Here is a 27809-nt window from a genome sequence, read left to right on the forward strand (position 1 = left end):
ATATTTGGAAAGAATATTTTAAGTATTTATTAAAGCTAACAAGATGTTAAGTTAGGTATATATGCCTAGTTAAACTTTTTCCTAATATTATAAAAAAATAAGTAGTTCTAAAATTATTATAGGAAGAACATCAAGTAAAATGAACAGTCAAACTTATTACATTTTTAAGTTGTGTCTGGAAGTGAAGCATATCGGATTCAAATGGTGTGTGCTTAGCGGTGTCACATGCATTCTCCATAATATTCTAATTAAAATTCTGCTGAAGATATGAAGGAAAAAGACAAAAATTCAAAAGTAAAGAAAGTAGACTGGCAGAACACCTACTGCTAGAATCTTGGAAGATTTGACATTAATTATAGGCAGTATCTGGATTAAGAACAATCTTCCAAGGCTTTAGCACATAGTGTACGTTGGGGCTGCTTCATGAAGCAGTCTACCTAAAACCGTTCGAGGATGTTGAGTACCACCTTCACCATATTTTATCAGGCTTTCATACACACAGTGAGCACCAGCCTGTGCTCCTCATCTGTGGATGTCTTTTTCTGTCTAGGCAATGAATAAACAAGCTCAAATAATAAATGTGTAGAGTCTCGAGTGAACTGATAATTCAGTCTGGGAGGCATACTCTCTTGAAAAAAGGCAGGCATGCGCCTTCAGGTTAAACTCAGATGACACTGCATGCTGGCAGATTATAGTATTTCATTTGCTATATCCATCCAGGGGGTTAAGGGTTACATAGTGGGAAATGAGTGGAATTAAGACAGTCAGAAGCTCCTTTAGAGCAAGACCTTGGTTTGTTTTCTTCCCTGTTTCAACTCAGTTCCTAGAACATTGCTGACGCACAATAGTTACTGAATATATACACAGAAAATTGATTGTGTATGTGGTCTTCAGCCTCATTCCATTGTAAATTTTAGAAAAAATCTAAAAGATATGGGACAGACCACACAATCATTGTCATCATTATGAGCATCGTTATTTAGTATAATCATAACTAATATTTATAGAGCTCTGTACATAGTGCCCAGCACTCTGCTAAAAACTATTTTATTTTATCCGCATGACAATCCTGGGATATCGCCTATTGTATTACCCTCATTGGAAACAAACCCACTAGCCATCACTAAATGTGGCAGATCTAAAATATGAACACAGGCATGGCTCTATGGCCCAGGCTCTTCATTGAACTAAGAAGTCATCCTGAGGCAGACACTGCTAGTTGAATATTTTCCATCCTAACTTCTATGGCAATATAACCCCAAGTTTTTCTCTTTTTTTGGCTTATTAAGATTTATTTATTTTATTTTATTTTACTTTAAGTTCTAGGGTACATGTGCAGAACTTGCAGGTTCGTTACATAGGCCTACATGTGCCATGGTGGTTTACTACACCCATCAACCCGTCATCTAGGTTTTAAACCATTCATACATTAGGTCTTTGTCCTAATGCTTTCCCTCCCTTTGTCCCCAACCCCCCGACAGGCCCTGGTGTGTGATGTTCCCCTCCCTGTGTCCATGTGTTCTTATTGTTCAACTCCACTTATGAGTGAGAACATGCAGTTTTTGGTTTTCTGTTCCTGTGTTAGTTTTCTGAGAATGATGGTTTCCAGCTTCATCCATGTCTCTGCAAAAGACATGAACTCATCTTTTTTATGGCTGCATAGTATTCCATGGTGTATATGCGCCATGTTTTCTTTATCCAGTCTATCATTGATGGGCATTTGGGTTGATTCCAAGTCTTTGCTATTGTAAAGAGTGCTGCAATAAACATACATGTGCATGTGTCTTTATAGTAGAGTGATTTAAAATCCTTTGAACCCCAAGTTTTTCTTTTGGCATATGGCTGCCAGAAATAAAGACGACATTTTACTGGTGCTGTTAAAAGCAAGGTTAGCCATATGACTGTTTCTATCTAAAGTAACGAGGTGGAAGTGATATTTGCAATCTTAGAAACCTTAAGAGAAGAGAGTTGCAGAGAATATTCTTCTTTGCTCCTTCCTTCTACCCAGGGGTAGCTCTGTACTTGCAGCCTTAGCAGCAGGCACCTCATATGGTTGTGATTAACTGTTCTCTTCTCATTATGGGAGTTTCCTAGAGGCACAGACCAAGTTGGTTTATTGTCTTTCCACCAAAGACTATTGCTTTGGAAGTGTATGACATAGCTTTTTTGAGGGGAAAAAAATGGGATGAGAAAGCCTCAGGAGCCAGCGTGAATAAGCTCAGCCTCGAGGCTTAGAAACTATGTTCAGACAAAAATATCTGACTATGGTCTCTTATACAGAGAACCGAGCAGAAGCAAACAAATCAAAAGCCTTCTGAAAGAGAGTAGGAGTGAACACAAAATTAACTCTGAAAAGCCCCATGTCCCAAAATCTCCACATCAGGGATTAAGTTTCAACATGCATTTGAAGGGTACAAACATTCAAACCATAGCTCTCTTATCTTGAAATACCCTGGGAAATTTTGAAATCAATCATTGATGACAAATATTTTTTAAAATAGATGAAAAATTTAAGAAAACTAAATTGGACTTCTCTTTTTAAAATGCTACACATTAAATTATCTAAGAAACTCCTCAGTTTCTAGATGTGGTGGGCACATCTAGAAATGCTGGACGAGGCATAAAAATACATCTTTCAACATACATGTCTGAGCTGATAGAGAAGAAAGAATATTCTTCAGAAGTGAAAATCTTTACACCCATAGGGTCAAAAAAGTCTTGGAGCTATTGCTTGCCTATGGATTATCTGCTCATTCCTGTTGATACTGAATCTAGACATTAATGAGTAAAGAAGTAGAAGACTAGAGGTCATATGGTAGACTCATTCAATAAAGCTGAATTTGCTGAAAGTCCACATGTTCAGTGGGCTAACTACATAGAAAAAAAAGAAGAAGAGAGACAGAGAGAGAAAAGTATTATACAAAGAGAGAGAGTAAGATTTATAATCCTCTTTGGTTCTGGATGGAGAGGAGAAAACATTCACTTGAAAACTTCTATACAAAATTCAATGCTGACTTGGATTCAGGGCAATTCATATTACTTAGGGGTCCAGAAAAACACCAAGCAAAATAGTATTTTTAAATTATTCCTAGGTTTTAAATATTTCCAGGAAATTAGCAAATATCCTTTTTTGGTGTAGGCATTTTGAATCTGGTCTTAAAAATTTTTCTAAACTAAATATGAAGAAACAAACTTACAATTGAAAATCTTAAAATTTATGGGAGAAAATAGAAAAGGAATGAGCATCAACAAAACCAACAAAATGTACAACTGCAGATATGAGAGTGAAATATAATCAATATAATAGTGATTTATTGTTAAACTATAAGAATAGAAAATCAAAATTGATAAAAATTAAAATCTATCAGTGTGACCAAGCATATTTGATTAAAACCAAAAATAATTTCAAGAAAATAAGAACATAAAAATTGATTTAAAAAATCAATCAATGGTTTAAATAAGTTCCATCTATTTATCTTTGGTTTTGTTGCATTTCCTTTTGGATTCTTGGTCATGAAGTCTTTGTCTAATCCAATGTCTAGAAGGGTTTTCCTGATGTTATCTTCTAGAATTTTTTTAGTTTAAAGTCTTAGATTTAAGTCCTTGATCCATCTTGAGTTGAATTTGGTATAAGGTGAGAGATGAGGATCCAGTTTCATTCTCCTACATGTGGCTGGCCAATTATCCCAGCACCACTTGTTGAATAGGGTGTTCCCCATAAAAACACAAAATGTTCCCCACTTTGTGTTTGCTTTGTCTAAGATCAGTTGACTGTAGTTGGGTTTATTTCTGGATTCTCTATTCTGTCCCACTGGTCTATGTGCTGACTTTTATGCCAGTACCATGCTGCTTTGGTGACTATGGCCTTATAGTATAGTTTGAAGTCAGGTAATGTGATGCCTACAGATTTGTTCTTTTTGCTTAGTCTTGCTTTGGCTATGTGGGCTCTTTTTTGGTTCCATATGAATTTTAGTGTGTGAAGAATGATGGTGGCATTTTGCTGGGAATTGCGTTAAATTTGTATATTGCTTTTGGCAGTATAGTCATTTTCACAATATTAATTCTACCCATCCATGAGCATGGGATGTATTTCCATTTGTCTGTGATTTCTTTCAGCAGTGTTTTGTAGTATTCCTTATAGAGGTCTTTCATCTCCTTGGTTAGGTATATTCTTAAGTGTTTCATTTTTTTGCAGCTATTGTAAAAGTGGTTGAGTTCTTTATTTGATTCTCTGCTTGGTCGCTGTTAGTGTATAGCAGTGCTATTGATTGTGTACATTAATTTTGTATCCTGAAACTTTGCTGAATTCATTTATCAGTTCTAGGAGGTTTTTGGAGGATCTGCACAGCAAAAGGAACAGTCAGCAGAGTAAACAGACAACTCACAGAGTTGGAGAAAATATTCACAATCTATACATCTGACAAAGGAAAAATATCCAGAATCTACAACGAACTCAAACAAATTAGCAAGAAAAAAAAAGCAATCCCATCAAAAAGTGGGCTAAGGACATGAATAGACAATTCTCAAAAGAAGATATACAAATGGCCAACAAACGTATGAAAACATGCTCAACACCACTAATGATCAGGGAAATGCAAATCCAAACCACAGTGTGATACCACCTTACTCCTGAAAGAATGGCCATAATCGAAAAATCAAAAAATAATTGATGTTGGCATGGATGTGGTGAAAGGGGAACACTTCTACACTGCTGGTGGGAATGCAAACTAGTACAACAACTGTGCAAAACAGTGTAGAGTTTCCTTAAAAAACTAAAAGTAGAGCTACCATTTGATCCAGCAGTCCCTCTACTGGGTAACTACCCAGAGGAAAAGATGTCATTATATGAGAAAGATACTTACATGTGCATGTTTATAGCAGCACAATTCACAATTGCTAAAATATGAAACCAGTCCACGTGCCCATCAATCAATGAGTGGATAAAGAAATTGTGATATATATATATATATATATATATACACACACACATATATATTATCTATATATACACTATATATACAGTGTAATAGTGTATATAAAATATACTATATATTTATATTTATACAATATATAAATTTATATACACTATATGTAGATATGATATATATGATAGACTATCATATACACACACACCACACACACGATCGAATACTACTCAGCCATAAAAAGCAACAAATTAATGGCATTTGCAGCAACCTGGATGGAACTGCAGACTATTATTCTAAGTGAAGAAACCCAGGTATGGAAAAACCAAACATTATATGTTCTCACTCATAAGTGGGAGCTAAGCTAAAAGGATGCAAATGCATAATAATGTTACAATAGACTTTGGGAACTCGAAGGAAAGGTAGGGAGGAGGGTGAGGGATAAAAGACTACAAATTGGTTCAGTGTACACTACTCAGATGATGGGTGCACCAAAATCTCACAAATTACCATTAAAGAACTTACTCATGTAACCAAATACCACCTGTGCTCCCAAAACCTTTAGAAATAAAAAATATTTTTAAAAAGTCAATGGGTGGGGTGAGCAGATGATAAGAAACATTTGTGGGGAGTGTAAATTGAGTATCATATCCGAAAAAAGAAAACCCAAAATGAAAGTCACAAAGACAGGAGATGGGAAGTGTGACAGAGAGGCACATGAAAATAAAGAAGAGAACAAGAAATACTTTGATATATACCAAAAAGGATAGAAATAATTGAAGAAATGCAATTTTCAAAATGTATTAATCAAATATATGAATTAATACTCAATATTCCAGTATGATGAAAGACACAGGTTTTCAGTTTCAGGAAGATCAATAATTCCAAACAGGAATAATAAGTATGAATCTATACCCAGAAATATATGAAAGAAAATCAGAGTATAAAATAAAATCAAAAAGAGTATTTTAAAAGCACTGAAAAATAAGGGCTAGAATGACTACAAAGGAAAGGCAATTAATGTAATAATTTTTTGCCTCCTTGTAACAATGGCAGCCAGAAGACAGTGGAGTGATATCTTTGAATTATAAGAGGAAATTGCTATCAACCAACAGTCCTATGTCCAAGGATGCTATCTTTCAGAAACGAAGACTTTTCTGAGAGTTAGGTGCTAAAAGATCCTAAGGTAAATTTTAAAGATTGCATTAAAATGGATAAATGTTATAAAAGAAGGAAAGTGTGGAATGAAGATGGTGAGCAAGTGAAATGTAACACATTTAGTATATCTGTAAAAAGTCATGTTTACAGTTTTCTCAGAAATAATTACTTAAAGTCAGTGAAGCCACATTAATGAAGTTGAAAAAAAAAGCTTAAAACTCGTGTTGCAATTATGCCTTTTTCTCATGTGTAAAATCTTTACAAAGTTTGTGTAATGTATAACTTTTTTTAACTCTATACACACACACACATACAAAGGAAACAGATGAAGCAAGTATAGGAAAGAATGAGAAAGTCAAGGTACAGAAAGGTAGTATGTGTGTGCTTAAGCTGTTCAAAATAGAGACAAAGTAAAATAAATGTTACTGTAAAGAGAAGACAAATTTTTTTCTATACAGATGTTTTATATAAAGTAAAATTATATGGAATAATAGCACTATGCTAAAACATTTCACAAAGAAATAACAGGTGGGATGAAAGCTTAACTAATTAGCTGGGACACACAACATGTTTCACATTTGACTTTATAATGTAACATGATTCAGATCAATAAATGCTCCTGAAAATCTGAAATGTAATCATTGACAGGAAAGAAACCACTCTGTAAACACACACTAGAAAGAGAAGATGAAAGCTAAGAATTATAGTTACCACAGAGAAATTACAAAGAAATAGAAGCAAAAGAACAAAACAAAATGTAATAAACAAAATCAAATAAACCTAATATATCAATTGTAAGTGCTGGCTATTATAAAAATCAGATAATATTTTACTATTTCTGCCTTTAATTTATTCATTCTGTGATAATTTGCTAAATTAAGACTTTTTTTCCAAAAACAAGTAAAATTGCTAAAAAGCACATTAAAAGTAGGAACTGTTAAAACATCTCTTTTTATTACAACTGATACAACAGACACAAAAGATTATTTGTGACTACTATGAACACCTCTATGCACACAAACTAGAAAACCTAGGGAAAATGGATACATTCCTCGAAACATAAATCACGAAGAAATAAAAACCCTGAACAGATCAATAACAAGTAGCAAGACCGTATCAGTAAAAAAAAAAATTCCCCCCAGCCACCACCAAAAAAAAGCCCAGGGCCAGATAGATTCATAACTGGATTCAATCAGACATTCAAAGAAGAATTTGTACCAATCATGTGGACGTTATTCTAAAAGATAGAGACAGAGGGAATCCTCCCTAAATTATTCTATGAAGCCAGTATCATCCTGATATCGAAATCAGGAAAGGACATAACAAAAAAAGTAACTAAAAACCAATATCCCTGATGAACAAATACGCAAAAATCATAAACAAAATATTAGCAAACCAAATCCAACAGCACATCAAAAAGATAATACACCATGATCAATTGGGTTTCATCTCAGGGATGCAGGGGTGGTTTAACATGTGCAAGTCAATAAGTGTGATACATCACGTAAACAGAATTAAAAACAAAAACCATATGATCATCTCAATAGATGCAGAAAAAGCATTCAATACAATTTAGCATCCTTTATGATAAAAACTATAAAAAAAAACTAGGCACAGAAGGAACTTGCCCCAAAATAATAAAACCCACATATGACAAACCTGTAGCTGACATCATACTGAATGGGGGAAAAGTTCAAAGCATTCACCTTGAGAACAGGAACAAGACAAGGATGCTCACTTTCACCATTTCTACTGAACACATACTAGAAGTCCTAGAGAAAATGGTGAGGCAAGAGAAAGAAATAAAGGGCATCCACATTGCAAAAGAGGAATTCAAACTATTGCTGTTTGCCAATGATATGGTTGTCTACCTAGAAAACCTTAAAGACTCCTACAAAAGACTTGTATATTTGATAAACAAATTCAGTAAAAGCTCGGGTTACAAAATCAATGTACGCAAATCAATAGCACTGCTGTACACCAACAATGACCAAGCTGAGAATCAAATCAAGAACTCAATCTCTTTTACTATAGCTGCAAAAAATTGAATAAAATGCCTAGGAATATACTTAACCAAGGAGGTGGAAAATCTCTACAGGGAGAACTACAAAACACTGATGAAAGGAATCATAGATGACACAAACAAATGGAAACACATTTCTTGCTCATGGGTAGGAAGAATCAATACTGTGAAAATGACCATACTTCTCAAAGCAATCTACAAATTCAATGCAATTCCCATCAAAATACCAGCACTATTTTTCATAGAATTAGAAAATCCATCTAAAATTTATATAGAACTAAAAAAGAGCCCAAATAATATATGCAATCCTAAGCAACAAGAACAAATCTGGAGGCATCACATTAACCAAATTTGAATTATACTATAAGGCTACAGTTATGAAAATAACATAGTATTTGTATGAAAGTAGGCACATACACCAATGGCACAGAACAGATAACCCAGAAATCAAGCTGCATACTTAACGACCAACCGATCGTTGACAGAGCATACAAAAACATACACTGGGGAAATGACACCTTATTTAATAAATGGTGCCAGGAAAAGTGGCTAGCCACATGCAGAAGAATGAAACTGGATCCCTATCTCTCATGTTTTATAAAAATCAACTCAAGATAGATCCAAAACTTAAACATAAGACCTGAAACCATAAAAATGCTAGAAGATAATCTTGGAAAAACTCTTCTAGAGATTGGCTTAGGAAAAGAATTCATAACCAAAACCCCAAAAGCAAATGCGACAAAAACAAAAGTAAATAAATGGGACCTACCTAATTAAACTAAAAAGCACAGCAAAAGAAATTATCAGAGTAAAAAGACAACACACAGAATTGGAGAAAATATTTGCAAATTATGCATCCATAAAAGGACTAGTATCCAGAATTTACAAGGAACTCAAACAAGTCTGTAAGAAAGAAAACAAATAACCCCATCAACAAGTGGGCAAATGACATGAATAGACCTTTCTCAGAAGAAGATATACAAATGGCCAACAAAGATGAAAAAACACTCAACATCACTAATCATCAGGGAAATGCAAATGAAAACCACAATGACATACCGTCTTACTCCAGCAAGAATGGTCATTATTAAAAAGTCAAAAAACAATAGATGTTGACATGGATGTGGTGAAAAGGGAACACATATACGCTACTGGTTGGAATGTGAATTAGCGCAATCTCTATGGAAAATAGTACGGAGATTCCTTAAAGAGCTAAAAATAGATCTACGCTTTGATCCAGCAATCTCACCACTGGGTATCTTCCTAAAGGAAAATAAGTCATTGTATGAAAAGGACATCAGCATGTTTATCTTTATTGCAGCACAATTTGCAATTGCAAAGATGTGGAACCAGCCTAAGTGTCCATGGACCAATGAGTGAATAAAGAAAATGTGATATAGATACACCATGGGATACTACTCAGCCATAAAAACGAATGAAATATTGCAGCAACTTGGATGGAATTAGATGCCATTATTCTAAGTGGAGTAACTCAGGAATGGACAATCAAATACTGTGTGTTTTCACTTATAGTGGGAGCTGAGCTAGGAGCATACAAAGGCATACATATGGTATTTTGGACTTTGGAGACTCGGTAGGGAGAGGTTGAAAGAGGAGTGTGGGATAAAAAACCTACATATTGAGTACAATGTATACTACTTGGCTGAGCAGGGTACTAAAACCTCAGAATTCACCACTATGTAATTCACCCATGTAACCAAACACCACTTATACCCCAAAAGCTATTGCAATAAAAAAATTAAAAATAAAAATAAAAAACAACAAATCATCTGTCTTGATATATTATAGAATTTGAATAATAAGATTTTGATATGTATATGTATAAAAATATATATAATTGACAAGCCTAAATATACATCTCTATTTATATTGATGTCATTCTGTCTTACACATGCTATTTATTCCAAATATTAAATAATAATTTTTAAAATGATTTCAATAGAGAAATATCAAAAATTCCAGCAATAAAAATTGGATAGTTGATCAGATATTAGCATATTAACTCTATCAACTGGGTAAAAAAGTAAAATGAAAAATACCCCAACAAAAGTATAAAATATATAGGAATACTAAAACAAGAATTGTTTTAGAGGTAATTACAAAGTTTTGCTGAGTAATATGATTTATAAATGAAAAACTAACTCTTCTGAGATTTGATGAAATGTTGATCAAACTAGCAAGGAGTTCCTTTTCCTTATAAAATGATTCTGATATCTACCTACTTAAACAAATAGAATAAGAAAATTTTTGAAAAAATTATAAATGGAAAATATCCCTCCCAGGTGGTTAAGTCATATCAATAAAAAGTAAAATAAATAGATGTCAAATAAGCTTCAGAAAGAGAAAATGTGAAAACAGATTTTTCAAAATGTGTAATTCTCATATATAATAAAGCAGCATCTCAAAGCAATATGCTAGATTAGATTATTGCTTTAATGAAATTAGGACAGTAGACTAAATAATTTAATTGTTTGATTTCCCTTGTATTATTGGTCAAATAAATACTGAATGAACCAAATATTGAAATGTAAAGAGACAAGCAATAAACATACTAAAAGAAAATATAATTGAGGTGAAAAAGGATTTTAAAGAATGAACTCAAAGACACAAGACATTAGAAGTGTAGATTACACTCCACTAAGCAAAAAGTCAAAGTGGCAGTGTTTTGATACATATAATTCAAATACATGTTCAAAATTTAAATAAAAAATTTAGGCCGGGCGCGGTGGCTCGTGCCTGTAATCTCAGCACTTTGGGAGGTGAAGGGGGAGGATCACGAGGTCAGGAGATCGAGACCATCCTGGCTAACATGATGAAACCCCATCTCTACTAAAAATACAAAAAAAGCCGGGCACTGTGGCAGGCACCTGTAGTCCCAGCTACTCGGGAGGCTGAGGCAGGAGAATGGCGTGAACCTGGGAGGTGGAGCTTACAGTGAGCCGAGATCGAGCCACTGCACTCCAGCCTGGGTGACAGAGCGAGACTCGGTCTCAAAAAAAAAAAAAAATTAAAAAATTAAAACATGCTTCTGTCATTTTGATAGTAAAAGTCAAAACACCTGGGCGACACATGTTACGTAACATTTGATTGCCATTTTCACTCCTAGTAATGACTGCGTGGAGAGATACCATAAAAGTTGATGAATCTCAGCTCTCTTACTTGCTAGCTAGAACCAGGAACAATTTTCTTTTCTTTTTTTTTTTTTTTTGAGATGGAGTCTCCCTCTGTCACCTAGACTGGAGTGCAGTGGCATGACCTTGGCTCACTGCAACCTCCACCTCCCGGGTTCAAGCGATTCTCCTGCCTCAGCCTCCTGAATAGCTGGGATTACAGGAGCCCACCACCAAGCCCGGCTAATTTTTGTATTTTTAGTAGAGACGGGGTTTCAACGTGTTGGCCAGGCTGGTCTCAAACTCCTGACCTTGTGATCCACCCACCTCAGCCTCCCAAAGTGCTGGGATTACAGGTGTGAGCCACTGCACCCGGCCCACAATTTTATTTTCTATAAAATGAATATGATCATATTTTCTCTTTATGTATTGTATTTGTATTTGTTGACATTGAAAGAAATTAACTTCTTATAACAAGAGAAAAAATATCAAATTATATACACCCAGGTTTTCATTTATAGACAACAAATAAATATAGGAAATGGTTGGAAAATAAAATTTATTTCTGAATGATTGGTTTACATGACTTTTTTGCTAAAATGAACATCTTTTAATTGTGTAATTATAAAAGAACAAGATATACATGAAACAAAAAATGGACATTAGAAATATAAAAGCAGAAACTGTACTCTTTCTATACTTGAGTAGTAGCTTTTACGGAATAATTTCTTTATTGTATAAATTCTAGTTAATGAGCGACTTCTCAAATTCCTCTTATGGATCTATCTAACTGCTAAGGGAAGATAGGTGTCATAACATCCTTACTTTTCTATTTGCATGCTCCCTTGGCCTGCAGTGTTTCACCCTCTTAAATCACCAATGTCCCCGTAGCTTACTGTTCTTTAAACTGCAGTCTATCATCTTCCAGAAAGGATGAGATTTTTTTCTATTAATTTATTTTCCCTGTTCTAGCTTCTTAACATGTTTTCATTTCCGTGAACTCTTGATCATTTTCTATTCTGACGCTAATAGATTTAGTGCTAATCTCATTTTTCAGCTAGCCTACTAACAAACCAAACAACCTCAAACAAAAGGACTTAGAAGTCTTGCACCAACTGAATTATCAGGTGATAATGGTTTTCAGACATATATAAAGAATTTTGATGAGTATAACCTCACTTTTTTTAGCTGTCCCATTGCAAATACCAAGTCTTTCTGGCAAAAACAAGCAAAAAAACAAGTAGCATGTTCAGCGAAGTTGTAATATATGTCTAACATTGAAGGTTGCCATTCTATTTACATTACAAGCAAAAAAAAAGTGTTAAAAGTAAAGGCCAAGTGGAGTAGCTACAATAGCTGTTATTTATTAAATTTATTTTAAAGAAGAAAACATAAGGCTACACAGCTACAGTGAAGCTTCTAAATTGATTTCGATATCGTATAACATAGAACTAATTATGGTTTTAAGTATATATATATTTGGCTTTCAACTACATAACATATTTGTCAATTGCTATCTAGTAAAACTTAGACATTGTAATATTTCACAAAATTTTTATGAAGTTCCTTGTACTTAGCCGGTGATATGGTTCATCAAATATTTTTATGCAGATACTAGCCTGGTATATATTTCTACATGAATGAATGAATGAAGGCTGAAATTAGATAAAATCAGTTTTTCAAGAATTTGTGGGGTTTAAATAATAGTGAGCATTATTTTTACAATAATTTATAAATAACATCTTAAATACAAAATATTGCTGCTTGAAAGTTGGAATGGGCAAAATAGGATCTAGGATTTGTTTTCAACTAGAAGAGAATATAGTCAGGATATTGCAACAACAGGAATTCAGTTTCTTCACTGTGTTGGGCAAATTCTTTTCAATTTCCCACTAGTGAAATAAAGGAGTTGTTGCATGAACTATCACTAGAATGCTTGCTGAGATTTTTCTTTTTTTAATGAATTCCTTTGATTTGAATTGCCTCAAAGGGTGAGGAAAAAAGAGGTTGGATTAGACACCGTTTCCAGATTGCTGCTTCTATGTCTTTATAGATGTTTGTTTACACTCCTGGGCTTGGGGCTCAAAGGATGAGGCCAGACTAACTTCTAAAAAGAAAATATTGCCAGTAGTTCCACTCTTCTGAGCAACAGTATCACAGCACATAGACCTCTGGCTGGTTTTTTTTGGTTTTGTTTTGTTTTGTTTTGTTTTGTTTTTGTTTTTGTTTTCAGTTCAGCCATTCAGTATACAAGGCCATGGCCTTTAAAATCCACAAGTCTTTAGTTACCTGAGTATAAACTCTAGATAATAAACATTTGACAAGAAGCAATTATTAAATTTAAACTTCTAGACCAGTTGTTCTTAGGCCTTTATATTTTGTCCAGTTAGTTTTAGATGACTCAATAGTGAAAGTATTTTTTAAAATGCAAGTAATTCTGTGGAAAAAATATTTTAGAATAATTTCATTTTGGGGACAAAATTTTATTTGTCAATTGAATTTCATATTGAGATTATTTAATTTAAAAACAGGTTATGAATTATTTATCTTTTAATTTGAAATTTTTTTCTCTATATATTTTACGTATCTTAAACATTCTTAGTTATAAACTTGAATTTTATCTTATTAACGGACATTTAGAATGTAACTGGTGGTGAAAAGTTTGTTTGCTTTTTATCTTCAACTATAGTCTATGTAAACTAAATGAATGGTAAGAAGATCTTCAAATAGAGGCGATTGTTATAGTAGGTATTCACTCTAACAGGAATAACAGTAATTTCCAGTTACTTATATTTAATGTCAATCAAATTTTATTTGTGCTCATTATCAGATAATAATCTGCACATAGTATGAAAAATTCTTCCTACTTTTAAATATTTGAACAATCTCTAGTTGATTTTCAAAACTAAGAAAATAGGAATATCTGTATTTCAATCCCAATATTGTATATTATGTTGTCATTTAGCAAGTGTGTCACTGACTTCTTTGTACCACTTACAATCTAGAAAATAAAACATACAGAAAAGATGCCAATTTAATTAGAAAAATTAAATGTTTATTATATAACCTCATAGGAAGAATAAAGAGCATCCTTTCTTCTTATCATTATTATCTGACTATTCCATTATCAGTCTACATGTAAAATAAAATAAACATCCAGTTTTGTTTTTGCTTTTTAATTTAGAGTTTCTTTTTCTTTTTTTATATCTTTATTCCCAGGTAATTATGCCTGGTCAGCTTAGTTAGACAGATTACGTGGTTTCCACTTTTAATTTTACACATACTATTCATCAATCAGTCTGTAGTAATGCATAAAAACACAAACTATAGTCCTACTCTCTCAAAAACAAACACTCATTGGAATAATAAAAGTAACAAGAACATCAATAATGACAATGATGTCTAAGATTTATTTTGAGAAATACCCCGAAGTTCCTAACTAATCATGAACCGTACTTTCTGTGGGCTTGTTATTGAAAGCTTACCATGTTCCAGAAACTATGTTAGAAACTTGAACTTCAGTAAATCTTTTAATTCTCACAGCAATGGCATGAGAAAGACACCCTTATTAACAATCCCCAAACTTTTCTGCATTGGTTACTGTAACATCACTCCACTGAACAACTTTTGGTAAGGTCATAAAAGACCAGCAAGTCACCAAGTACAATTAGCATTCCTGTCTTTATGTAACTGGGCCAATCCATGTTGCCTTCTCCCCTTCCCTTCATCCTCTGTCCCTCTCTTGTCTTCCCTCCTCGCCGCTGTTTCTCTTTCTCCTTCCTTTCCCTTTCTCTTTCTCTTTCTTGCAGTAAGGTGAGTCTGAGTTACTGTGCTCTTTGATTCCCCAGTGCACGTCATATCTGCTTTTCTTCTCTCCAAATCAGATTTTCTTCCCATAATTTAATGTCCGAGAATATTAAATTTTGTTTTGTGTTGTGCAACAAAGACTTATCCTCATATATATTATTTCAGCATTTTTGCCTTTTTAAAATGATGAGCAAATTTAGATTTTAAGGCAGACTCCACCATTAGCTGTGGATTATTTATTCATTTGAATATTCTTTCAACTTATAATTATGAGCTGTTAATGTTTTCTCTATACAATGCTGGTCTCTGTTCACTGGAGATGCAGTAATGCAAAAACCAAAAACAAATCCTTCAAACAACATTTCCCCTAAAGGGCTTATACATTTTGTTCAAATCGTTTTATGATAACTGAGATAAATTGTGAGAAATAAAGGAGAATCTTAAAGAAAATTAACCCGCACTAGCACTAGGGGGTTCGGGGGGAAAGCATCCCTAAGGAAGTTGCTATCGCGCTGCGATCTGGTGCAGGGACTGAGAGGAGCTCACCAGGCTGCGGAAAGAAGACTGCATTTTCTATGCCAGCAGCCCCTCTGCTAAAGTGTATTTTATCAAATCTTTCTGATCTCGCAGGTTGCAAGTTAGTTCTCTAAAGCTAGCGTGCATTTTCTTTAAGCATACCATCAACTCGGTTCTTACTTTCTTCTCAAGCTCCAGCTCAAAAATTCTAATCACTCAACTCTGTAGGTTAAACACACACACACACATACACACACACACACACACAAATAAAGATGCTTGTAAGAAAGAAACGGTTAATAAAATCACCAGGTAAGGATCCAAAACAAATTGTTGCTTCCTGTGTTCTGAATTTCATTGTTTTAAAATAAGAGGGGTAATGATTTAAGGGAAGGATATGGAATTATTTTATTGAGAATATGAATTCCCCACTCACAGAGATACAGATATGACAAGTTTTGAAATAACTATCCATTGTTAAAATGCAAGCTGTATTTATCACTTATCATTCACGCATGATCTTTGTGCCTCAGTTGATTTAATTATTTATGGGTTTTAGCTTTTTCTCCTACATGTTCTCCCTCTAGTATTCTGTAAGTTTAAGTCTGAAACCTCAAAATTATCATCAGTTTTTGTAATGACATCCTTCTGGGAAACTACATTCAGAAACATGTTATTACTGTGAGATTATTTTCCAGTCCTTAATCTATATTTCTTTCCTTGGGAATTCAAAAGGATACACTCTTTTTCCTCCAAATACACCCATCACAACCTCTCAGTAAAACAAAGTCTTGTTAACGTGGAAGATGAGTGGATGAACACAGTGCATTTGTAAGAGTGCTTCTAGTATTGAGTGAGCAAAACAGTTTCAAACTAGGACTGGAGCCAGCACATATATATATATATTTCTCTTTAAAGGTTTGACAAGCAAAGTACCATAATGTCATGAGAGATATGGTTCTTGTCACCTTTCCAAATGGGCTGAGATGAGGAATATTTGATTATTTGATGGAAGTTTTTGTTCTATCAAGCTTCCCACTATAAATTCAAGAAAGAATATTCTACTTGTCTCTCTGTGCTTTTTCATTTTGTTGCCTTTGGTTTTTATTTTTAAGATGGCCAAAACATTCCTGTCAGATTTGATTGTTTTGGAAGAAAATATTTTTAAGGTAGCTATACAAAGCAGTTTGTATATTATTGATAGGAGGCAGAGAGATTCTAGGCAGAAAAGGGTGGGTTCCCAGTGAAAACCCCACCCTCAAGCTGAAAAACCTGAAGCTGTGACCCCAAGTGAGAACTTCCACACCTGTTTTCCCTCTCAAATGTTGCCTTTTCCTAAACTACCCGTGGCCTGTCCCTCCCCATCCTGTGCCTATAAAGACCCCAGACTCAGCCAGCAGAGGGGAGAAGCAGCTGGATTCAGGGCTACCACTGGACATTGGAGAGAAGCAGCTTGACTTTAGAGGGACAGCTTGACGGTTCAACTTCAGAGAAGAATCCTGCCAGAGATGGCCGGACTTCAGAGGAAGATTACCTCCTTCCTCCTCATCCACTTTTCAGCTCCCCTTCCTGCTGACAGCCACTTTCATCAGCAGTAAAATCCCCCACATTTACCATCCTTGAATTCATTCATGCGACCTTATTTTTCCTGGATGCCAGATAAGAGCTCGGCAACCACAAATGTGGACACAAGAGGCTGTCACACTGGCCCTTTGCCTTCGCTGGTGGAGGGTAGCCACCTCACCCAATGAGGCAAAGGGCCCACTGAGCTGTTTACGCTTAAGCCCTCTGTAGACAGTAGAGCTAAAAGAGCACTGTAGCATGCCCTCTGGGGCTTCAGGGATCACAGGCACCCCCGCCCCCAGCAACCTGGATGCTGCTGTGGGACCCACACAGGGTTTGCTTCTGGCAGCACTGAAGTGGCTGGCCAGTTCCAGCACTCAGGCACTCCAGTTTCTGCCTCATTCAGCCACACAATCCCTCCTTCTCACGAAGAGTTGAGAGCAGAGGCTGAATAAATGAGGCACCCCTATTGCATGTCCCTCAAAGGGGTCAGGGAAATATCCTGCTTTACTACCCTTAGCATCAATAACAACAACAACAAAATGTCATCTTAAAACCTTGTGTGTCCTTTAATAGGATTTATAAGAGTTAAAGTAAATGAGCTATATGCAGGGATGGGATTTTTTTTAATGTTTTTTAAAATAAAAGAGTTGAATTTTGAAACAAATTTTAGAAAATAGGCATGTTGTAAAGAAAAGGAGAGAAATTAAATGTAAAGAATATCATTTTTGAGAACAGACAGATTTGAATCCAAATATTTTCATCACTTGTGGAGCTAAAACACTTAAAAGCAATTAAAAAAAATTGAGGCCTCAGCTCCTTATCTTTAAACAGAGAATAATATCAACTTCTAAGTGTCTTACGGTAGTGAAGATTAAATGAGTTTACTCATAAAAATTATGAGACCACATCTTGCATTTGTTGTTAAATTGTATAGTTTCTGCTGCTGTTGTTTTGTTGCTGTTGTTATTCCACTATCTTCATTAAGTCATCCCAACATGAGGTATAGGTGTTACCTCCAGTTTCTAAACAGTTTCTAGCCTATGATTTCCAAACTCTTTTGTCAAACTGCATTATCAGGTTGCAAGAAGGTTAATTAATTAAAAGGAATGAAACACTAAAGAGGAGATAACCACAAAACAAAGAACAGATCAAACCCACAATATAGTTAAGACCTCGCTGAATGCTGTGGATAGGTCCTTGGAAACTACAACTTTAAACAAAATAAGGTAAAAGGAAGCCAATTTCATCACAGGCTAATTAATACCAACAAGAGCTAAGTTTCTACAGCATATTTATGGTCACAAAGACATCACCAAATAAGTGTGAGCTATAAATTTAAGAAATATTAATAAAAACAAGATGATTAGCCAACTTTTGGTGAATCAGTGAGTGATGGCTGTCATCCTGGTGGTGGGTTCATCCAAGGAATAAATGTTTGCCAAGTAAAAATCATAAAGAACACCTCCCACCACCACACAGTTGAAAAACAGACAATCTCTAATACAGCAGCTTGCTGAGTTCTTTCCAATAGCATCATTGGTTGTTGCAAATTTGGATGATTATCTATATTTGACATATTTTTATTTAGCAATAACTCGTATCCACTCATATATTTATTTTCCAACCCTCTTGTTCCACTTCAGGATTGGAGGTGGCCGGAGCCCATCCCAGCAGCTCAGGGCACAAAGCGGGGATCCATCATGGACGGGCAGCTGTCCCATCGGGTGGGCATGCACACCCACACAAACTCACACCTACACAAACTCACACCCACACAAACTCACACTCACTCAGATTAGGAGTACTGAGATGCATGCAATAACCTGATGAACACAACCTTAGGATGTGGGGGGAAACCGGAGCACCCAGAGAAAACCCACACAGACATAAGCAAAGTCCATACAGGCAGTGGTCCTGGCTGAGAATCAATTTTCTTTTCCCTGTCAATGTTATAAAAGCATAATGTTGAATGAAACAATGTTATTCAATGACTTCCTGAAGTTAGAATTTAAATTATATGGTGAGTAGTCATGAGCCAAATTTTATCAAGCAGTCTGCTCTTATCAGAAGAAAATATTTTGTATAGTTGTGGTATTTGTCTTAGCAGTTTGTGTTCATCTTACGGTCCCTGAATCAAGAAAGGAAATACAACTTGTATTATTTTAACAACATCTCCTCAATATAAATGTTATCGTAATGGAGAAAATTATTCTAATTTTCCTTATTTAAGAAAACACTGAGTTCATTTTGAAAGTATGTTTGACAAGAAAAGTAGAAATTAAACTCTTGGTTAAATTGGAAAAATAAACCCTTTTCATTTCACGCCGGTATCAGATAGGGTTTGGTGAATGATATGGAATAAAAGATTTATTACAGGGTTAGGATACAATTTTGGGAGAAATTGGGAAAGTAAAGCTCTAAATGGGATTGGTTGCTGCATTAGAGAAAATTCATCAACTGGGGACTAGGGATGACAAAGGGAGCTGGTGAAGAACCTGTGAAGGTCTGTTGTCTGTGCATTTGCTGATGGGGAGTCCTGAAGTTGCTATAAGTTCAGCAAGAAAGGTAGTTGCCAGACAGCATAAAGGGGAGAAGTCAAGGACATGCTGAGACTTGCAAAGACAAATTGTAATTTACAAAGAAAATCAGGAACTCACAAAGACAAATTGGAACCCATGTGGGTCTCTCACTTCAGCTAGCCCAAGACCACACAGGTGACCGGCACAAGAAGCTGTTGACCTACTTGCGACGGCTGCACACACAAATGGCCCTGAACTCTGAAGTTTAACAAGGAGATCCAGTGGGAGGTACAGGAGCTGAAGGGCATGGGTGTGAGGCAGGAGAATAGGGTCTAGAGGGAGGGAACCTAAGGCCGATTCACGCTGACTTCCTAGAACTAAATCATCAGAAAAACCCCAACCTTCTAAGACCAAGTAAATAACTTTGTAAATCTACTTCAGCTCTGACAGGAAACATCCTCTTAATTTGCATAGGGTGGACACCAAGTAAATACCTTTGTAACCTCACTTCATACTCTTCATTTGCATAGGGTGCACATCAAGTAAATAACTTTGTAACTTCAGTTCATCCTCTTCATTTACATAGGGCGTAGTACACCAAGTAACCAATGGGAAGTATCTAGAAGGTATTTAAACACCAGCGAATTCTCTAATAGGGCCCTTGAGCCCCTTGCTCGGGCCTGCTCCCAACCTATGGAGTGTGCTTTCATTTTCAGTAAATCTCTACTTTTGTTGCTTCATTCTTCCCTTGCTTTGTTTGTGCGTTTTGTCCAATTCTTTGTTCAAGATGACAAGAATCTGGACACCCTCCACTGGTACAGCTGCCTAACGTCACGGAGGTGAGCCAGCCTATCAGCTAAAACAGGTGAGAGATTCTCCTGCAGAGTGTAAGGGCGGCTGCTTCTCTCCTCCCTTCCAGAGCTCCTCCTCATTTCTCTCGTGGGCAATCCTAACCTAGAACCATGTAAGAAAGGGAATCTGAGGAACGCAGTTTCAGTGTTTCCTCTAGACTAATCCAAAGTGGAAGAAGAGTTAAAAGTTAAAGCTATGTTATAAACCTGATAAAGCCAAGAAGTTCTTGGTTAGTTGATTTCACACTATTCACTTTTATGTGGCCTATTCCAATAGGTACAAATCTTATGAATTAACATTGCAGTTATTACTCTTTGATTTTCATTGTTTTATTATTTTTAGGACAATATAAAGAAGAGTTCTGTCCTTATCAGCAATAATCTAGCAATATAAAAAGGAACTATTTGGCACTAAAGTGTAATTTACTTAATAATTTATCGAATATATTATAAATATTTAAAATAAAATTTTCCTCTATTGAATATCACAGGGCAAAGAAAAAGTCTTGCTTAAAATGGGATTTCAGAGGATACAAAATTATCTTGTTTATACATTTTTAAAGCAACCAACCCTACAGTTGAGAAAATATTTCTTTGAAAATAGACTGAAGAATTTTCTTAAAGCAGTCATGATTAGGGACACTGAAATGAAATATAGAATCTCTAACATGAGTGGTTTTTCTAGTTTTAATTAAGTTGACCCTTATAGTGCTGATATATTTCTGTCTTTAAATTGAGCAAGATATAATATATACATCTTTACAGTAATGGCCTCTTATGAATAGCACTTAAAATTTCCCATTTGCATGCTATGACTTAAATGGCTTTATCTTTAGGGACACATCTACTTTATTTAATTCCTTTTTCTTCTTTCTCAAATTTTATTCATCCCCAATCAAAAGTTGGGAATATTAGTGGTTAGAAAAAAAATTAAATAACAGAACAAATGAGGATGTCTCTTAAGATCTTTCTCTTATATTCCTTTATCTCACTCTCCATTAATAATCACACCTACTCCCGTAACTGGAACGAAAACCTCAATGTGGTGATTCCACTTTCACAGAGTCAGCTTCAAGCACTTGCCTGTGATTATGGATTTTCCTACTCCTCTTGGTACTTGAGTTTTCTTGAGCTTTTCTGCGCTATGGGAGTAATAAACATTAATGCTCAAATTAGAATGTCTTTCTTCCCACTACAATCTCTCCCATCTATTCCTGGGAGTCCCTACAGAATTGTCACATGTGCTTTGGGACAGGCCTATTCATGGTTATTCATTGGCACCTAGGTCTCCTCTTCAAAGTGCCTCACCACCTCTGTCACCAGTGCCCTCAGTGAGAAGCTCAGCTGTCCAGACCCAGGCCCTCTGGGTCTACCCTTGGTATACCCATGTACACGATGACTTCAGGTGTCTGTGGCAGAGCATTGAGGAGAAGAGAGCTCTAGTCGGTCTGTGTGATCCTGTGCTCTTTATTCCCAAATAATCTCTGCTAGTTCCTAGATGCTCGGAGCCATCCATGGATACAGCTCCTTCAGTTTTGACAACTCTTTTTGTTGGCTTAAAAAAATTGGTCTCTTAAATGACTCCGTTAATTGTATAATGAATTAATCTTACTATACCTCTCCTTCTACGTAAAAATTAATTCTTGCATCCAAACAATAATAACAAACAAATCTAAATGACTCAGAAAAACCTGAGCCCATAGGTTTCCCCGAGAGGTACAATCTGCCTCCCGTATGGACTTGATTTGGTATTCTACTCAATAGTATTAATATTCTTGCAACCGCTCAGCCTTAAATTCTGAGTTTTCTGACTTCTTTTCCAATCAACTAACATATATAGTCAGTTTTCAATGCAATGGCTTTGTTCCTTTTCTTTTCTTATTTTTGCCACTCTATATAAATTGTGCTTTCTCTCAATTAATAAATAAGTTTTCTAGAGTCTGTGTGTGTGGGTGAGTGCATGCATGCAATTAAACTTTGGATTTATCAGTGACACTACGACAGTGGTTAAAAGATAAAATGAGAGGAAGGAGAAGGAGAGATAAAGAAGTTATTTACAGGTCTACAGAGTAAGAAACAAAAATAATTAGCAGTCAAGCTTAGGGTACCCAAGAAATACAAAACAGAGTTAGTCTCACTCACACATTATTTCATTTATTTATTTATTTATTTTTAAATTTTTTATTTTTTTGAGATGGAGTTTCACTCTGTCACCCAGGCTGGAGTGCAGCGGCATGATCTTGGTTCACTGCAACCTCTGCCTTCTGAGTTCAAGCAATTCTCCTGCCTCAGCCTCCCGAGTAGCTGGGATTACAGGCATGCACCATCATGCCCAGCTAATTTTTGTATTTTTAGTAGAGACAGGGTTTCACCATGTTGGCCTTGCTAGTCTCAAATTCCTGAACTCAGGTGATCCACTCGCCTTGGCCTCCCAAAGTGCTGGGATTACCACTGTGAGCCACTGCGCGTGGCCTTCTGTTTTGTTGTTGTTGTTGTTTTTCTAAGACAGATTCTTGTTCTGTCTCCCAGGCTGGAATGCAGTGGCACAGTCAGGGCTCGCTACAACCTCAGCCTTCTAGATTCAAGCGATCCTCCCATCTCAGCTGGGATGTAGCTGGGACTACAGGTGCACGCCACCATGCCTGGCTAATTTTTACTTTCTGTGGAGAACGGGTCTCCCTATGTTGCTCAGGCTAGTCTGGGCTCCAAGGCTCAAGTGATCCTCTCACCTTGGCCTCCCAAATTGTTGGGATTAGAGATGTGAGCCACCGCACTCTGCCACACTAGTTTTACACACCAAGGTAGTTGAAAATGAAGCCAAATCATGTATTATTTAAAGAATAATATGGCTAATGATGTAGCCAAGAATAAAAGCAAAATAGGTTTATAAAATACTCAGGTAAGGGAAAACATAGAATAGCCAGAAAGAATAGATTGGTTAATGCAATCAAGTGATTAGCCTTTTATACAGACAATTGAAAATAAGAGATTATCCTGTCCCTATGTTTGCATGTGAATAAAATTTTTATATCAAGCTAAGGGTACAATTGTAGAGTAGTGATTTTTTTTAATTTTTATTTCATTGTAAACTGACAATTTATAATTGTCTATATTTATGAGGTACAAAGTAATATTATGCCTTATGAATATAATGTGGAATAAAAGCTTAAATCAAGCTATCTTATCCATCACTAGAATAGTGATTTACAAAGTAGAGATCAGGGAGATACATAGTGGTATAGAAGCAAACATCAGAACTCTTATTAGTATTCATTGAAATCTAAAGAATAAATACTTTAATAATTACTAATATTTAAATGCATATCTTAATTTACAGATTGACACTGGCCCTCTTTCCTGATCTAAGTGTCAGGTGGTCATATATTATATATGTTAAAAGTTGTTCATATCCCAACACAGATACTCACAGTGGTAACTCACTCATTCCTTCATGTTTGGCAAGTAGGAAAGTATTGCATACTATATGCCCAATTTAGGATAGACAGAATATATTATCTAGTCTTAATTAACTTAATTTTCACCTATAAAAATTCAATATTTTCCTCACGGAGGGAGAATTGTAATGAGCCTTTAATCCAGTTTGCAAATGTTATTATACTTTACAATATTTCTAAACTTTTGGATATGACTTTACAATACTTTAGAATATTTCTAAACTGATTGGGTACTACTATTGGTTAAATAAAAATATATTTGTAATTATCTTGCTAATTGCAATGGCTTCATAATTTTATTTGCTTGTATCTTAAAGGTGCAATGTTCACCATTATGAGAAATGGTTGCAAATCAAAATTTCAAATAGTTCAGAAAATGTCCAAAGTTTCCATGCTAATTTTTTCTTGTATCTGATTAGATTCCCATTGTGTTTTATTCCTACAAATACTGGAGAAGTGTCAGATATGCCTTTATGTCCTGATTAGGTCTTTGTTTTTGTTATAATGTTCAGTCCATAAAGCATTTAGGGAAAATTGTGTCAAGCCTTATTGTGAGGCAGGCTTTAGTAACACATGATAATATAGTCCATGAAACATCTAAATCTTACTACACCTTAAGTATTTGGCACTTATGACAACTTCTACTTAAGATATAAACTAGCTCTAGTGACTTTATGTATCTGCTCAATTTAAATAATAATTCATAATTTTCTGCTAAATTTATAAAGATTTCCTCAATCTAGCACCCTCAAATTCTGTAACTCTAGCTTTAATATAACGTTTTAACTTAGCGTCTCATTAAAGTACTTCAGGTCCTCTGCTGTATGCTCAAACAGATCTCTTCATCGTTCCTTGGATAACTTTCTGCTTTAAAGCCTTTATTCAATGCAGTCGTTATCCTTCTAAGGCCTTCCCTACCCTCAGAAGTATAAGTGTTGAAATCCTATTATCTTTCTAGATTTCCCTCAAAGGTGACCTCTTCTGTGATGCCTTCTTTGATCAAATCAATGAGGAGTCACCTCTTCCTTCTTTGTATTCCCACAGCACGTAATATATCTTTACAGCAGTTACAGCCATCTGCCCCATAGCAAAGTTGTTTATGAATACTTTTCTCTCACTAAAATATACAATCAGCCCAACAATATCTCTTGTCATATACTCTTCCACTCTTCAGAATGCTTTTTGGATTAAAAAGAAGTTAGTAAAATGAATAAATGATGATATAGAGGCAACAGTTTTTTGTCCTTTGGAATTTATAACAAAAATATTAATGACGTTTTTATTGAACCCATTCTCCATTTAATATTTTGGACAAAGTTAAAATTTTTACATGTGCTCTTCACGGTGAGTTCCTTTTAGTGTGATTTTTACCTTTGTAATTTAGTTTCTAAAAAAATTCTACAACTTTAATTTATTTCTAGTCTCCTCTATTGATTTCTTGGTTTACCCAACTTTGTTTTACTTACTTTACTTAAGAAATTTAATTCATGTTTACGAGTTACATAACATTCAATTTACATCAGGAGTTCAAAGTTAGCCTTTTTTTTTTACATTTTTTTAATTCTTTATTTCTTCTAAAAAAAAAAAACCCAGATACATGTTCAGAACGTGCAGGTGTGTTACACAGGTATACGTGTGCCTTGGTGGTTTGTTGCACCTATTGACCCATCCTCTAAGTTCTTCCCCTCAACTGCCACCCCCCACCAGGCCCTGGTGTGTGTTGTTCCCCTCTCTGTGTCCATGTTTTCTCAATGTTCAACTCCCACTTATGAGTGAGAACATGCCGTGTTTGGGTTTCTGTTCCTGTATTAGTTTGCTGAGGTTGATGACTTCCAGCTTCATCCATGTCCCTGCAAAGGACATGATCTCATTCCTTTTTATCGCTGCATAGTATTCCATGATGTATGTGCACCACATTTTCTTTATCCATTCTATCATTGATGGGCATTTTGGTTGATTCCATGTCTTTGCTATTGTAAATAGCGCTGCAATAAACATACTTGTGCGTGTGTCTTTATGGTAGAATGATTTATATTCCTTTGGGTACATACCTCGTAATGAGATTGCTGGGTCAATTGGTATTTCTGGCTCTAGATCCTTGAGGAATTGCCATAATGACTTCCACAATGGTTGAACTAATTTACAGTCCCACCAACAGTGTAAAAGCATTCCTATTTCTCCACAGCCTCGCCAGCATCTATTGTTTCCTGAATTTTTAATAGTCACCATTCTGACTGGTGAGAGATGGTACCTCATTGTGGTTTTGATTGAAATTTCTCTGATGATCAGTGATGTTGAGGTTTTTTTCATATGTTTCTTGGCTGTGTAAATGCCTTCTTTGAGAAGTGTCTGTTCGTATACTATGCCCACTTTTTTATTATTATACTTTAAGTTCTGGGGTACATGTGCAGAACGTGCAGGTTTGTTTCATAGGTATACATGTGCCATGGTGGTTTGCAGCACCCATCAACCCAACACCTACGTTAGGTATTTCTCCTAATGCTATCCCTCCCCTAGTCCCCCACCCCATGACAGGCCCCAGTGTGTGATATTCTCCTCCCTGTGTCCATGTGTTCTCATTGTTCAACTCCCACTTCTGAGTGAGAACATGCAGTGTTTTGTTTTATGTTCTTGTGTTAGTTTGCTAAGAATGATGGTTTCCAGCTTCATCCATGTCCCTGCAAAGGACATGAGCTCATCCTTTTTTATGACTGTATAGTATTCCATGGTGTATATGTGCCACATTTTCTTTATCCAGTCTATTATTGATGGGCATTTGGGTTGGTTCCAAGTCTTTGCTACTGTGAATAGCACCGTAATAAACATATGTATGCATACGTCTTTATAGTAGAATGATTTATAATCCTTTGGGTATATACCCAGTAATGGGATTGCTAGGTCAAATGGTATTTCTAGTTCTAGATCCTTGAGGAATCACCACACCGTCTCCCACAATGGTTGAATTAATTTACACTCCCACCAACAGTGTAAAAGCGTTCCTATTTCTCCACATCCTCTCCAGCATCTGTTGTTTCCTGACTTTTTAATGATTGCCATTCTAACTGGCATGAGATGGTATCTTATTGTGGTTTTGCTTTGCATTCCCCTAATGACCAGTGATGATGAGCTTTTTTTCATATGTCTGTTGGCTGCATAAATGTCTTCTTTTGAGAAGTGTCTGTTCATATCCTTTGCCCACTTTTTGATGGGGTTGTTTGTTTTTTTCTTGTAAATTTGTTTAAGTTTTTGTAGATTCTGGATATTAGCCCTTTGTTAGATGGATAGATTGCAAAAATATTCTCCCATTCTGTCAGTTGCCTGTTCACTCTGATCATAGCTTCTTTAGCTGTGCAGAAGTTCTTTGGTTTAATTAGATCCCATTTGTCAATTTTGGCTTTTGTTGCCATTGCTTTTGGTGTTTTAGATATGTGGTCTTTGCCTGTGCCTATGTCCTGAATGGTATTGCCTAGGTTTTCTTCTAGGATTTTTATGGTTTTAGGACCTACGTTTAAGTCTTTAATCCACCTCGAGTTGATTTTTGTATGAGGTGGAAGGAAGGGGTCCAGTTTCAGTTTTCTGCCTGTTGCTACCCAGTTTTCCCAACACCATTTATTAAATAGGGAATATTTTCCCCATTGCTTGTTTTTGTCAGGCTTGTCAAAGATCAGATGGTTGTAGATGTGTGGTGTTATTTCTGAGGCCTCTGTTCTGTTCCATTGGTCTATATATCTGTTTTGGTACCGGTACCATGCTGCTTTGGTTACTGTAACCTTGTAGTATAGTTTAAAGTCAGGTAGTGTGATGCCTCCAGCTTTGTTCTTTTTGCTTAGGATTGTCTTGGCTATAAGGGCTCTTTTT

This window comes from Nomascus leucogenys, chromosome 5 (assembly GCF_006542625.1).
Source record: "Nomascus leucogenys isolate Asia chromosome 5, Asia_NLE_v1, whole genome shotgun sequence".
NCBI classification, from domain to species: domain Eukaryota; kingdom Metazoa; phylum Chordata; class Mammalia; order Primates; family Hylobatidae; genus Nomascus; species Nomascus leucogenys.